Genomic DNA, 15694 nt, shown 5'->3' on the forward strand with positions numbered 1-15694 from the left:
CATTTGGACTTCCTCTTTTGAAAAATGTCTGTTAAAGTCCTTGGCCCATCTTTTTATTGGGTTGTTTTGTTACTGTGGAGTTTCTTGATCATCTTATAGATTCTGGTTATTAATCCTTTTTCAGTTGTGTAGTTTGCGAATAATTTGTGTAGTTGCAAATAAAAAACTCTGTTGGTTGCCTCTTCACTTTCCTGTTTCTTTTGCAGTAAAGAAACTTCCCAATTTGAGGTAATCCCATTTGTTCATTTTGGCTTTGACTACCTATGCCTCTGGGGTCTTTTCCAGGAATTCTTTGCCTGTTCCAATGTCTTGAAGTGTTTCCCCTATGATCTCTATTAATTTGATGGTATTGTGGCATAGATTTAGATCTTTAATCAATGTTGAGTGGCTTTCTGTATATGTTGTAAGGTAGGGGTCTTGCTTCATACTTTGACATGTGGAAATCCAGTTTTCCCAGCACTATTTGTTGAAGAGGCTATCCCTGTTCCAAGGATTGGTTTTAGCTCCTTTGTTGAATATGAGTTGGTTGTAGATGTTTGAATTGATTTCCAGTGTTTCTATTCTGTTCCATATGTCTATCCATCTGTTTTTGTACCAGTAACAGACTGTTTTGCTTAGAATTGCCCTGTAGTGTGTCTTGAAGTCTGGTATTGTCATGCCTCCTGCTTTATTTTTATTGTATAGAATTTTTTTAGCTATGTGAGGTCTCTTGTGCCTCCATATGAATTTCAGCATCATTTTTTCTAGGTCTGTGAGGAATGTCTTTGGTATTTTGATTGGTATAGCATTGAACCTGTAAATTGCTTTTGGAAGAATGGATATTTTGATGATATTGATTCTTCCAATCCATGAACATGGCAGATTTTCCATTTTTTGTGTCTTCTTCTATTTCTTTCTTTCTTTAATATCTTGTAATTTTCATCATAGAGATCTTTTGACATCTTTGGTTAAATTTATTCCAAGGTACTTGATTGTTTTGTGGCTATTGTGAATGGGATTGATTTTAGAAGTTCTTTCTCAGCCACAGCATTGTCTGCCTATATTAAGGCTGTGGATTTCTGTGCATTGATTTTGTATCCTGCTACTTTACTCTCATATGAGTTCCAACAGTCTCTTAATGGAGTCCTTTGGGTCCTCTAAATATAGAATCATGTCATCTGCAAATAGGGATAGTTTGACTTCCTTCTTTCCCATTTGTATCTCTTTGATTTCTTTTTCTTTCTTAATAGCTCTGTCTAAAACCACTAAGACTATATTGAATAGCAATGGTGAGAGTGGGTACCCCTGTCTGGTGCCAGTTTTCAATGGAAATGCCTCTAACTTTTCCCCATTCAATATAATGCTGGCCATGGGTTTGTCATAAATTGCCTTAATTGTGTTGAGGAATGTTCCTTCTAAACCCAATTTTCTTAGAGTTCTCATTATGAAATGGTGTTGTATTTTGTCAAATGCATTCTCTGCACCTATTGAGATAATCATATGACTTGTTTCTCAATTTGTTAATGTAATGTATCACATTGATTGATTTTTGAATGTTGAACCATCCCCACTTGTTCCGGGTGAATGATCTTTCTTTTTTTTTAATTAATTTATTTTTTTGACAGGCAAAGTAGACAGTGAGAGAGAGAGACAGAGAGAAAGGTCTTCCTTTTCCATTGGTTCACCCCACAATGGCCAGTACGGCTGGCACACTGCACTGATCCGAAGCCAGGAGCTATGCGGTCTCCCATGTGGGTGCAGGGTGTAAGGACTTGGGCCATCCTCCACTGCCTTCCTGGGCCACAGCAGAGAGCTGGACTGGAAGAGAGGCAACAGGACAGAATCTGGTGCCCCAACTGGGACTAGAACCTGGTGTGCTGGCGCTGCAGGCGGAGGATTAGCCTATTGAGCCATGGCACTGGCAATCTTTCTGATTTGTAGTTGGACTCAGCTGGCCAGGATTTTGTTGATTATTTTTGTGTCTATGTTCATCAGGGAGATAGGTCTATATTTTTCTTTCTCTGTTGCATCTTTTCTGGGTTTAGGAAATAAAGTGATATTGGCTTCATAGAAAGAATTTTGGAGAACTCCCTCCCTTTCAATTGTTTTGAATAATTTGAGAAGAACTATGATTAATTGTTCTATGAATGTCTGGTAGAATTCAGCAGTGAAGCTGTCTGGTCCTGGGCACTATTTTTTCAGTAGCACATTTATTACTGATTCAATTTCTTTCATGGTTATGGGTCTGTTTAGGTTTTCTATGTCTTCATGACTCAGTTTATATAACTTGTATGTGTCCAGGAATCTATCCATTTCTTCTAGGTTTCCAAATTTGTTGGCATTCAGCTCTTTGTAGTGGTTTCTGATGATTATTTTTATTTCTGTTGTGTCTTTTGTTACATTTCCATTACCATTTTTAATTTTACTGCTTTGAGCCTTTTCTCTCCAATTTTTTGGTTAGTTGGGCCAATCGTGTGTTAATTTTTTTTTTTCAAAAAACCAGCTCTTCATTTTGCTGATCTTTTGTATTTTTTTTATTTCAATTGTGTTGATTTCTTCTCTTAGCTTGATAATTTCTTCTCTTCTACTAGATTTGGGTTGGTTTGCTGCTGTTTTTCTAGATCCTTGAGGTGCATAGAGAGATCATTTATTTGGTACCTTTCCAATTTCTTGATTTAGGTACCAGTTGTTATAATCTTTCCTCTTAGCACTGCTTTTGCTGTATCCCACAAATTTTGATAAGCTGCATTGTCATTTTCATTTGTTTCTGTGAATCTTTTGATTTCTCTTTTTGTTTCTTTTATGACTAACTGTTCATTCAGAATCAAATTGTTCATTCTCCATGTGTTTGCCTATGATGAAGAGATTCTTAAGTTGTTGATTTCAAGCTTCATTGTATTGTGGTCTGAAAAGATGCATGGTATAATTTCAAATTTTTTTTTGAATTTGCTGAGGCTCCCTTTATGCCCTGCCTGTGGTCAATCCTAGGGAAAGTTCTGTGCACTGGGAAGAAATATGTGTACTCTGTGGCTGTGGGGTGGAATTCTCTGTAGATATCTACTAGGTCTATTTGGTCTTAGTGTAAATTAGCTCTGTTGTTTCCTTGTTGGTTTTCTGTCTGGTTGATCTATCCATTGCTGAAAGTGAGCTATTGAAGTTCCCTGTTACTATTATATTTGAGTCTACATCTCCCTTTAAATCCTTTAATAATTTTTTCAAATAGCCAAGTGCCCTGTAATTAGGTGCATATACATTTATAATAGTAATATATTTGTGTTGGATTGATCCTTTAATCATTACCTAGTATCCTTCTTTGTCTCTTATAATAGCTTTTGTGTTAAAGTCTATTTTGTCTGATATTAGGATGGCCACACTGTCTCTTTTTTAGTTTCTGTTAGCTTGGAATATCTTTTTCCATCCTTTCACTTTCAGTCTGTGTGCATCTTTGCTGGTGAGGTGTGATTTCTGAAGGCAACAGATAGATGGGTTTTCTTTTTTTAATCCATTCAGCTAGTTTGTGTCTTTTGACTGTAGAGTTGAGACCATTTACATTCAGTGTGACTATTCTTAAATACTGTCTTTTTCCTGCCATGTTTCCTTAAGTAGAGCTGTTTATGTATTTTGGTATTTGTATTTTAGCTGGGTCATTTTCTACATTGGTCTTCTTTTGTAGTAAAGTTCCTGTTTCTGTGTTTCTGCATGAAGCACACCTTTGAGCCAGCGTTGTAGGGCTGGATGCAAAGATACAAATTCTTTCAGATTCTGTTTGTTGTAAAATATCTTTATTTTCCCTTCATTCATAAATGATAGCTTTGCAGGGTTCAGTGTTCTCTGTTGGCAGTGTTTTTCTTTTAAAACTTGCCTGTAAGGTTTATGATGAGAAGTCCAGGGTGAGTCTGATTGGATTACCTCTGAATGTGATTTTTCATTTTTCTCTGTGTTTTTCAAATAAACTCAGCTTATGCACTACACATTCTTCTTTGTTTATACACCTAATTCTTTGTGGTCAGGAAACACAAATCTAAGTATTTAGAACTGCAGATTTCTTCAACAAACCACCCTGACAAGAGTCACATATTATTTTTCTGTTTTTTTTTTAAATATTTATTCTCTTTATTTTTTTTATTTGAAATGCAGAGTTACAAAGAAAGGAAAAGGAAGCGAGAGAGATCTTCCATTAACTGGTTTACTTTCCATATGGCCACTACAGGAAGAACTGGGCCAGGCTAAAACCAGGAGCCTGAATCTTTTTCCAATTCTCCCATGCGAGTGCAGAGGTACAAGCACTTAAACCATATTCTTCTGTTTTCCAGGTGCATTAGAATGGAGCTACCTCAGAAATGCAGCTGCTGGGCCTCAAATTGGTGCCCATATGGGAGGACAGCATTGCAGGTGGAGGCCTAACCTGCTATGCCAAAATACTGGTCCCAGTTCTTGCTTTTTCTAAATATTTTGACTCTAAGATAGCTCAGAACTCCTGTTTTAGCTACTTTAAAAGTTACCTTTGGATATAGTATGGAAAAAGAGAGATGATAGGATGTGAAGATGGTTGCAAAAATAATGCCAACATACAGCAAAATGTATTTTTAATTTGTGCACCACTGAGCAGGAGTAGAATTCTTTCTTTTAAAATTATAACCAAGCAATATCCCCCAAAACTTTCTATCTGTATAAAAGGAGTCATGCTTCTTTGGAAAATTATGTGATATTGAAATATTTATATAGTTAACATAAGGAAATAATGATTGTAAAAAGTAAAACAAAACTTCAAAGAAGATAGATACTGTTCTGAGGTGGCATATTACATCAAAAAATTTCAATGACTTTTTTTTCTGACAACTTTCTATTGGCATGTTTGAACTATACTTCCTCACCAAAGCCATTTGAAATGAAATCCATTAGGCAAGGTACTCCACCTCTCTTAAATTGTGTAAAGTACGATGGCAATCTTTGCCACCTACAAGGATATACAATATGACCTCTGAATTCTCTCCCAGTAAGTGGTAATGCCTTGATGATAAATATGTTTTCTTCAGCAGAAGAACACTTCTTTTACCTTAGCTTATGTGTAGAGAAATGGGCTTCCTCAAATTTTACAATCTTGTTCTGTATCTGGATCTGCAGCAGGGGAACAAACTGGAGAGAGAACAATTTTAGTGTATCAGAGTATGTGCCACCATCACCCTGGAGTTCTGCATCCCCTTATTTGTGCTCACCTTTGTGATTCAGTACTTTTGGAGCAGCTAGTATCACCTCTACATGAAAAATTCACTGGTTCACTCTTCAAATGGCCCCAATGGCCAGAGGTGGGCCAGTTTGAATCCAGGATCCAGAAGCTTCTTCATGTTCTCCCATGTGAGTACAGGTGTCCAAGTATTTGGAATGGCTTCCACTGCTTTCCCTAGCGCATTGGCAGAGAGTTGCATTGGAAGTGGCACAGCAAGAACTTGAACCAGAACCCATATGGGATTCTGCCATCACAGACAGTGGCTTTACCCACAATGCTACTGAAAATTAGTTTTTAGGGATAGCTCAATCACCATAATTAACTCCACTTTTTCCATGTGATACACACACACACACACACACACACACACACATAATGTCTTGAACTGTTTTCAATATCATTCTGGCAAATCTGTCCTCCCTGCCTCTTTCATACCTGTTATTAATTTGTTGTCTGACATATAATATCTCTGGCACTGGCTTGCCCATTGTTTTCTAGCTTTCTAATTTTGAAGTGCATAAGAAGTTTTTTAGTTGTCTAACTTGGCATTATCCTAATCTCAAGTGAACATAAAACCTAACATGTAATTCTTGCCCCTTTAAATAGCATCATGTGAAGTTGGAGAAAATGTGGTAACCTACAGGCATCAGTGCACTTTTGAGGGCTCCTTTCAATTACTTTCTCTATCTTCATATCTTAATTGCCCATGGATGGTGTCTTCATGACTCCCTGACAGAGGACCTCTCTGATGCTTAGCATAGACTAGATACCATTGTTAAATACATGTTTTAAATGTAAATGGAAAATAACACATTTATTATCTCAGAATATTAACCTCACTTTATAATTATATTCTCATTTGTGTCAGTATGTGGATTAATACTTCTGAGAACATGTTTGGGATCTAGTAAGGACTTAGTAAGTATTTTCTGGAAATGATATTCTAATCATATAATGAGGGCTATGTCTCTTCCACATGGATTGGACAAGGTAGCTTATAAGTTTGGGGGCCAAAATGAGCAAGAGATAACATAAAAAAGAGATCTCTGACTTGAATAGACCAGTGGTTTCCCAACAACACTGGAGAAATGCCATAATCTGCTATGAATCATAGATAAACTCCGGGAGAATGGGATTGGGTTGATTACTTTTTCCTTTACTCTTTTCAAATTTCCTTGCAACACAGATATATAGCAATCTAGTTAGTTATGTCAAGTATCTTCTTAGCCTGGAGAATTCAGAAAATGTTAGAGACAAGTGAAGAGACAAAGTAGACCAGTGAGAACTGAAGCAACACAGAGGGAATTGTGAGATGGTAAGCAGAGATTGGGAGCAGCAGAATAGAGAGATCATACAAGGCTGGAACCATGGCTCAATAGGCTAATCCTCCACCTGCGGTGCCAGCACACCGGGTTCTAGTCCCGGTCGGGGCACCGGATTCTGTCCCGGTTGCCCCTCTTCCAGGCCAGCTCTCTGCTGTGGCCTGGGAGTGCAGTAGAGGATGGCACAAGTGCTCGGGCCCTGCACCCCATGGGAGACCAGAAGCGCCTGGCTCCTGCCTTCGGATCAGTGTGGTGCACCGACCGCAGCAGCCATTGGAGGGTGAACCAATGGCAAAAGGAAGACCTTTCTCTCTGTCTCTCTCTCACTGTCTACTCTGCCTGTCAAAAAAATAAAAAATAAAAATTAAAAAAAAAAGATAGATCATACAGGAGAAGCAGAAGGAGAAACTCAGAAATACCTGAGAGGTGCTGAGTTGTCAATAGTCAGGCCATATCAGACCCATGGAGTATTTTATTTGGTTACTAAAAGGAAAGTATTATCCCAGATTATAAAACTCTGGATAAACACATTACACAGTAGCCTGAGAACAATATGCTCAGGAGTGTTATTCCATTATCAAGATCATCATGAGTACAGAGATAACTGCATCAAACTCTCTTCCCATAATGCCACTAAATATTCAAATCACTTAGCAGTTTCCCTTGATCTGACTTTGGCCTCTCTCAGCAAGATTATGATCAAATAGGGATTTGCACATAGGACTATTTATGGTAGTTCACTTCTTTCTGTGAATTATCAGATTGATGTTCTGAATTTATTCATCAAACTCATTCATGTGTGTGTCTTTGATTAAACCACTCCCCATTTGTTTCTGGAAACAGTTTCCAAAACTGAGGAGGTGAACTGCTGCCCTTGATGTAGCAAGCCATACTCTGAGTCCTGAGTGGGGCTTTCTCCATCATCTCCTCTTTCCTACTTGAGTATTTTCTCTGTTCCTCCACACCTTACACACATAGATTTGTGTTATAGGAAACATTCATTATGAAGAGAAGTATAAACATGGTTTCTTGTTATTGTTTACAATTTATCTAAGAAGAAGAAATGTCAGACGATATCGGGTGCATTCAGGGTGGTATGGCCGTAGAAAAGTGATCCCTGTTAGGAATTTGGAAAACATTATGCTGAGTGAAATAAGCCAATCCCAAAGGCACAAATACACATGTTCTCCCTGATAGGTGACAACTAACTGAGCACCAAAAAGGAAACCTGTTAAAGTGAAATGGACACTATGAGAAATGGTGACTTGATCAGCCCTCGCCCTGACTGTTGATGAACAACTTAATATGTTATCCCTCTTAGTATTTTTTTGTTTGTTCTACTTAATACTTTTGGTTGAATACTGTAATCAATACACAGTTCTTAAGTGCTGAAACTTAACTGAAAAGTGATCGCTGTTAAATATAAGAGTGGGAATAAGAGAGGGAAGAGATGTGCAATTCAGGACATGCTCAAGCTGACTTGCCCCAAACGGTGGAGTTAGAAACATACCAGGGGATTCGAATTCAATCCCATCAAGGTGGCATGGTCCAATGCCATTTCACTAGTCCCAGTGATCAATTTCTGTTCACAATTGATCGTAATGATAGGACTAAGAACCAAAGGGATCACATAAACAAGACAAGTATCTGCAAATACTAGCTGACAGAATCAAAAAGGGAGAGAATGGTCCAACATGGGAAGTGAGATACACAGCAGACCCATAGAATGGCAGATGCCCTAAACAGCACTCTGGCCTCAGAATCAGCCCTTAAGGCACACAGATCTGGCTGAAAAGCCCATGAGAGTATTTCAGGTATGGAAAGCCAAGACACTCTGGGGGAAAAAAAAAAACCTAAATGAAAGATCTCCACGAATGAGATCCCAGTGGAAAGAACGGGTCATCAATGAGGAGGTACCTTTCTCTGAAGGGAGGAGAGAACTTCCACTTTGACCATGGCCTTGTCTAAATATGATCAGAGTCAGTAAACCCAGGGGGCTTCCATAGCCTTGGCAGCTCATGACAAGAGCCTAGGGTGATTACTGACGCCTTAAACAAGAGTGCCAATTTGTTAAGTCAACAACAGGAGTCACTGTGCACTTACTCCTCATGTAGGATCTCTGTCCTTAGTGTGCTGTACATTGAGATTTAATGCTATAATGAGTATTCAAACAGTATTTTTCACTTTATGTTTCTGTGTGGGAGCAAACTGTTGAAATCTTTACTTAATGTATGCTAAACTGATCTTCTGTATATAAAGAGCATCGAAAATGAATCTTGATGTGAATGGAAGGGGAGAGGGAGTGAGAAAGGGGAGGGTTGTGGGTGGGAGGGACGTTATGGGGGGGGAAGCCATTGTAATCCATAAGCTGTACTTTGGAAATTTATATTCATTAAATAAAAGTTAAAAAAAAAGAAGAAATGTCTTCACCAATCCTTTAAAATATTTAATGACTCAAAAATTGGTACTAAGATAAATAAGAAAGAAAATAATTGCTGAAATAAAATTAAATAAGAAAATAACTATATTTTGTATTCAAAACTTTATGTCAATTCTAGCTAGACAAGCACAAAAGCTGTGTGGAGTAGGTGAGCATTAAATTAAACTTAAAGGATCATAGAGATTTCAGTGAAAAGACGTTTTGGGAGGACAGAGCAACAAGGTGAACGAGAACTTGGTGTATTCTGGCCCTGAAAATAAAACAAGACCCTTTGATATATCAATATCATCATTTTAATCAACAATACTTCACCACAGGACCACTTTGATTCATATTATCACATTTTTTGATTCAATCAAGAGTTATCATAGCTTTACCACTTTATAGTTAAGTGTCAGTTCTTAGGCATGGAATGTCCTCATGATTCCCAAGAGGGGCCCACCTCTCATGAACTCCAACCTGTAAGTTACATGGGGAGCTGTTCATTCTGCTGTGTTCATCCCCATGAACAGTGTCTGGCACAGATTTTGATAAATGTTGAATGAACAAGTAAACACAGGCTTTACAGGATCTAATTTGGACTTTTGAAGTTGTCTCCAAATAAGTTAATATAGATAAGCATCATAAAAATTTAAGCTTTTATTCCATCATGGAACTGCATCTATACATTTTTCCCCCCAAATATTCTATTTTGTGACTAGCATAACTATACTAAATTACAATTTTTGGTGTTAAATGTGTTATTGTGAACAGATGTATTAAAATATATTCAAAGCAAGCATTTGTCACAGTGGTTAAGATGCTCCATGGGATACCTGAATCTTATATCAGCATGCTTGAGTTTGAGTCTTGGCTCCACTCTAGATTCTGGCTTTCTGCTAAGGTGCTCCTGAGAAGCAGAAAGTGATTCCTTCAGTTTTTGGGTTCCTGATACACATGTGGGAGACCTGGATTGAGCTGCTGCCACTTGGCTTCATCCTAGTCAGCCTTAGCTATTATAGGCATTTGGGGAGTGAACCAGCAGTTAGATGAATTCTCTTTAACTAACTTCATCTTTCACTCTGTTTCTTTGAAATAAAATAAACAAAAATGTTAAAGAAATCATTGGAATTTTTACAATTCTTTTTAAAGTATCTTTAAAATAATTTTTAAATACACTATGAACCTCAGATAAACAGTTTGGGGATGGTATTGACTGGGAGATGTAAACTGGCTTGAATTACCCCACTCTAAGAAGTGCTTCAAAATGTTCATGGGAAAAAATTAAAAAGTGAGTTCATCTTACTGCATGAATTCTTTTGAAATCCTTGCTTATGAAAGGATTTCAAAAAGTTCCTGGATGGCTTGCGGTGAAAATAACTATGCATAGATTTATATTTTTCTTGTAACAAAATAAACTTATCTTTAAATTTCAGTTTTTCAAAGGCATTTTGAAGGACACTTGTATATATTCAACAAATAGATTGTTCCAGGTGATTAGTTAAGGAAATTTGAAAACAGTCATTTGCTTCTAGCCTCCCCCCATATATATGTGTGTGTGAATGTATGTGCATGTGTGTATGTGTGTAGATTTTTTTCATTTGAAAGGCACAGAGAGAGGGAGCAAGAGAGAAAGAGAGCGAGAGTGTGTGTATGTTTGTGAGTGTGAGAGAGATATCTTCCATCCATTGGTTCACTCCCCAAATGACTGTGATGGCCAGAGATGGATCATTCTGAAGCCAGGAGTCAGGAGATTCTTTTGGATCTCCTATGCAGATGCAAGAGCCCAAGAATTTGGGCAATCTTCCACTGCTTTCCAAGGCGCATTAGCAAAGAGCTGGACAGGGAGCAGAGCAGGTGGGACTCCAGCAGGCATTCATAGGGGATTCCAGCCCTGGAGGCAGTAGTTTTAACCACTATGCCTCAGTGCCAGCCCCTTCTAATTATTTTTCATTATTGACATTTTCTTTTCAAGTAAGAATTTATAGATTTTGTCTTAAAGGACATTTAAGGGAAAGCCCAACTTCAGTTAACTAAAGGAGAATTTTATGTCATTTCCAGCCCAACCCTCTATGACTCACTGATTGCTATGCTCATAGCACAAGATGCAATTCAAATAGCTTAACAGTACAGAGCATAAGACCTGGGTTCATTTAAATATCCCAGCTGTGTTGTTGACTAGTGTATGATGTCTAGGACACACCTAACCTCTCCACAATGCAGTTTCCTCATCTCAGCAGTAGACAAGATAATGGTCCTTTCTCAGGGTTAATGTGAATTTAAGGGTGATTTCTGGGCCTGGTACTGTGGCATAGTGAGTATTGCCAGCATCCCATATGGGCACCAGTTTGATTCTCAGCTGCCCCACTTTTGACCCAGCTCCCTGCTGATGTGCCTGGGAAGGCTGCAGAGGATGGCCGAATTACTTGGGCTTGGGCATCCATGTGGGAGACCAGGAAGAAGCTCATGTCTCCTGGATTTAGGCTGACCTATCCTTGGCCATTGCACCCACTTGGGGAATGAACAAGTGGATGGAAGATTCATCTCAGTGTCTCCCTTTCTGCAATTCTGACTTTCAAATAAATAAATAAATCTTACAAAAGAGTGATTCCCAATGAAGGACTCACCCAGTGCATAGTAAGCACTTATTAAATGCTAAGGTAGGAAATAAAAGTGGGTATGATTCTTTTTTCTGTTAATCTTCATTATAATGTTAATAATGCCATTTCTCTTAAATGGATTAAACTAAAAAATTCTCATATATTGATGGCACATGCATGAATGGTCCCTGTCCAAGTCAAAAGTCAAGGACTAGTGTCAAGTGAACTCTCTCTGTTTAACTATCATACACCTGACAAAATGTATTCCAGACCCAGGAGTGATATAAGAGTTCAGTAAATGAGGGCCATGGAGCAGGCTGTGTGACTAGATTTCAGGTACCATGGTTTTCCTCAACACCAAGTTTTCCAACTGGATTGGCCATGGCTTCCCTGCTCACACCAGAATTAAGCAATAATACATCATATGTCACCATTTTTAAATCTTATAGTGCCTGGGATTAAATAAATGACAGAAACATTTATCATTTCTAAAAAGACACAGTATCAGACTAGCATGGACTTTAATGCTACATCTGTAACAAACACACAGCATATTTATTTTCTAAAAGTCAGTTTTTCATCCCCAGTTTCACAGATAAACACTGCAGGCACTGGGTGTCCCTTGCAGGTGAAGGGTGAGGATGATGACAGCATGGTGGAAAAATAGGGGAAATTACACGAGAAAGGAGAACATCATGCAATTATTTCAAAAGAATAGATCTAAAATTTAAAGAGTCAATTCAACAGGTATTCAAGGTTCTTACTTAAAAAGAGAAATATTGACTTTTTTTAACTTTTATTTAATGAATATAAATTTCCAAAGTACGGCTTATGGATTACAATGGCTTCCCCCCCATAACGTCCCTCCCACCTGCAACCCTCCCCTTTTCTACTCCCTCTCCCCTTCCATTCACATCAAGATTCATTTTCGATGCTCTTTATATAGAGAAGATCAGTTTAGCATACATTAAGTAAAGATTTCAACAGTTTGCTCCCACACAGAAACATAAAGTGAAAAATAATAGATGATTGTTTAAATGATGATGAAATCAGATCAGACCTATTGTCATGTTTAATCCCAGTGAGAGTCAAGTTGGGAATTGATAATTTCTTTTTTTTTGTTTTACAGAATATCAGTTTAGTATACATTAAGTAAAGATTTCAACAGTTTGCACCCCCTAGAAACACAAAGTGAAATATACTGTTTGAGTACTCATTATAGCATTAAGTCTCAATGTACAGCACATTAAGGACAGAGATCCTACATGAGGAGTAAGTGCACAGTGACTCCTGTTATTGACTTTACAAATTGACACTCCTGTTTATGGCCTCAGTAATCTCCCTATGCTCCAGTCATGAGTTTCCAAGGCTATGGAAGCCTTTTGAATTCTCCGACTCTTATCTTGTTTAGACAAGGTCATAGTCAAAGTGGAGGTTCTCTCCTCCCTTCAGAGAAAGGTACCTTCTTCTTTGAAGACCTGTTGTTTCCACTGGGATCTCACTCACAGAGATCTTTCATTTAGGTCTTTTTTTTTTTTTTGCCAGGGTGTCTTGGCTTTCCATGCCTGAAATACTCTCATGGGCTTTTCAGCCAGGTCCGAATGCCTTTAGGGCTGATTCTGAGGCCAGAGTGCTATTTAGGACATCTGCCATTCTATGAGTCTGCTGAGTATCTCGCTTCCCATGTTGGATCACTCTCCCCTTTATTTATTCTATCGGTTAGTATTAGCAGGTACTAGACTTGTTTATGTGCTCCCTTTGACTCTTAGTCCTTTCATTATGATCAATTGTGAACTGAAATTGATCTCTTGGACTAGTGAGATGGCATTGGTACATGCCACCTTGATGGGATTGAATTGGAATCCCCTGGTATGTTTCTAATTCTACCATTTGGGGCAAGTCAGCTTGAGCATGTCCCAAATTATACATCTCTTCCCTCTCTTATTCCCACTCTTATGTTTAACAGAGATCACATTTCAGTTAAATTTCAACACTTAAGAATAACTGTGTATTAATTACAAAATTAAACCAGTCATATTAAGTAGAACAGACAAAAAAAATACTAAGAGGGATAATGTATTAAGTTGTTCATTAACAGTCAGGGCTATGCTGATCAAGTCACCATTTCTCATAGTGTCCATTCATTTCACTTCTGGAGGTTTCCTTTTTGGTGTTCAGTCAGTTGTCACTGATCAGGGAGAACATATGGTATTTGTCCCTTTGGGACTGGCTAACTTCACTCAGCATGATGTGTTGCAGATTCCTCCATTTTGTTGCAAATAACTGGATTTCATTGTTTCTTACTGCGGTATAGTATTCTAAAGAGTACATATCCCATAATTTCTTTATCCAGTCTACTGTTGATGGGCATTTATGTTGGTTCCAGGTCTTGGCTATTGTGAATTGAGCTGCAATAAACATTAGGGTGCAGACCGCTTTTTGTTTGCCAATTTAAATTCCTTTGGGTAAATTCCAAGGAGTGGGATGGCTGGGTCGAACGGTAGGGTTATATTCAGGTTTCTGAGGAATTCCAGACTGACTTCCATAGTGGCTTGACCAGTTTGTATTCCCACCAACAGTGGGTTAGTGTCCCTTTTTCCCCACAACCTCGCCAGCATCTGTTGTTGGTAGATTTCTGTATGTGAGCCATTCTAACCGGGGTGAGGTGAAACCTCATTGTGGTTTTGATTTGCATTTCCCTGATTGCTTATGATCTTGAACATTTTTTCATGTGCCTGCTGGCCATTTGGATTTCCTCTTTTGAAAAATGTCTATTGAGGTCCTTGGCCCATCTCTTAAGTGGGTTGTTGGTTTTGTTTTTGTGGAGTTTCTTGATCTCTTTGTAGATTCTGGTTATTAACCCTTTATCTGTTGCATAGTTTGCAAATATTTTTTCCCATTCTGTCGGTTGTCTCTTCACTCTCCTGACTGTTTCTTTTGCAGCCAAAATTAACAATTGGGATTACATAAAATTGAGAAGTTTCTGTACTTCAAAAGAACAGTCTGGAAGATGAAGAGGCAACCAACAGAATGGGAGAAAATATTTTCAAATTATGCAAACATAAAGAATTAATAATGAGATCTACAAAGAGATCAAGAAACTCCACAAGAACAAAAGAAACAATCCACTTAAGAGATGGGCCAACTACCTTAATAGGCATTTTTCAAAAGAGGAAATCCAAATGGCCAACAGACACATGAAAAAATGTTCAAGATCACTAGTCATCAGGGAAATGCAAATCAAAACCACAATGAGGTTTCACCTCACCCCGGTTAGAATAGCTTACATACAGAAATCAACTAACAAAAGATGCTGGTGAGGATGTGGAGAAAAAGGGACACTAACCCACTGTTGGTGGGAATGCAAACTGGTAAAGCAACTATGGAAGTCAGTTTGGAGACTGCTCACACACCTGAATATAGAACTACAGCATGACACAGCCTTTTTGGAATTTACCCAATGGAAATTAAATTGGCAAATAAAAGAGCTATCTCTTTTATATCTCAATGTTTATTGCAGCTCAATTCACAATATCTAAGACATGGAATCAATCTAAATGGCCATCAGCAAAAGATTGGATAAAGAAATTATGGGATATGTAAACTATAGAATACTACACAGTGGTAAAAATAATGAAATCTGATCATTTGCAACAAAATGGAGGAATCTGGAAAACATCATGCTGAGTGAAATAAGCCAGTCCCAAATGGCAAATATCATATATTCTCGATGGTCAGTGACAACTAACTGAGCACCTAAAAGGAAACATGTAGAAGTGAAATGGACACTAAGAGAAGCAATGTCTTGATCAGCACTTGTCCAGACTGTTCGAGGACCAACTGACTATTTTATTCCTTTTAGTATTTTTGTTGTACTTAATACAATTGTTTGAACTCTTTAATTAACACACAATTATTCTTAGTCATTTAAATTCAACTGAAAAATGATCCCTGTTAAATATAGGAGTGTGAATAAGAGAGGGAAGAGATGTACAATTTGTCACATGCTCACTTGGACTTACCCTTAATGGTAGAGTTAGAAATGTGCCAGGGGATTCCAATTCAGTCCTATAAAGGTGGCATGTACCAATGCCATCTTACTTGTTAAGGTGATCAGTTTAAGTTCATAATTGATCAAAAAGTTAGG

Source organism: Oryctolagus cuniculus, chromosome Y (assembly GCF_051225735.1).
Source record: "Oryctolagus cuniculus isolate XC-2025 breed Fujian yellow rabbit chromosome Y, ASM5122573v1, whole genome shotgun sequence".
In the NCBI taxonomy this organism is placed as follows: Eukaryota; Metazoa; Chordata; class Mammalia; order Lagomorpha; family Leporidae; genus Oryctolagus; species Oryctolagus cuniculus.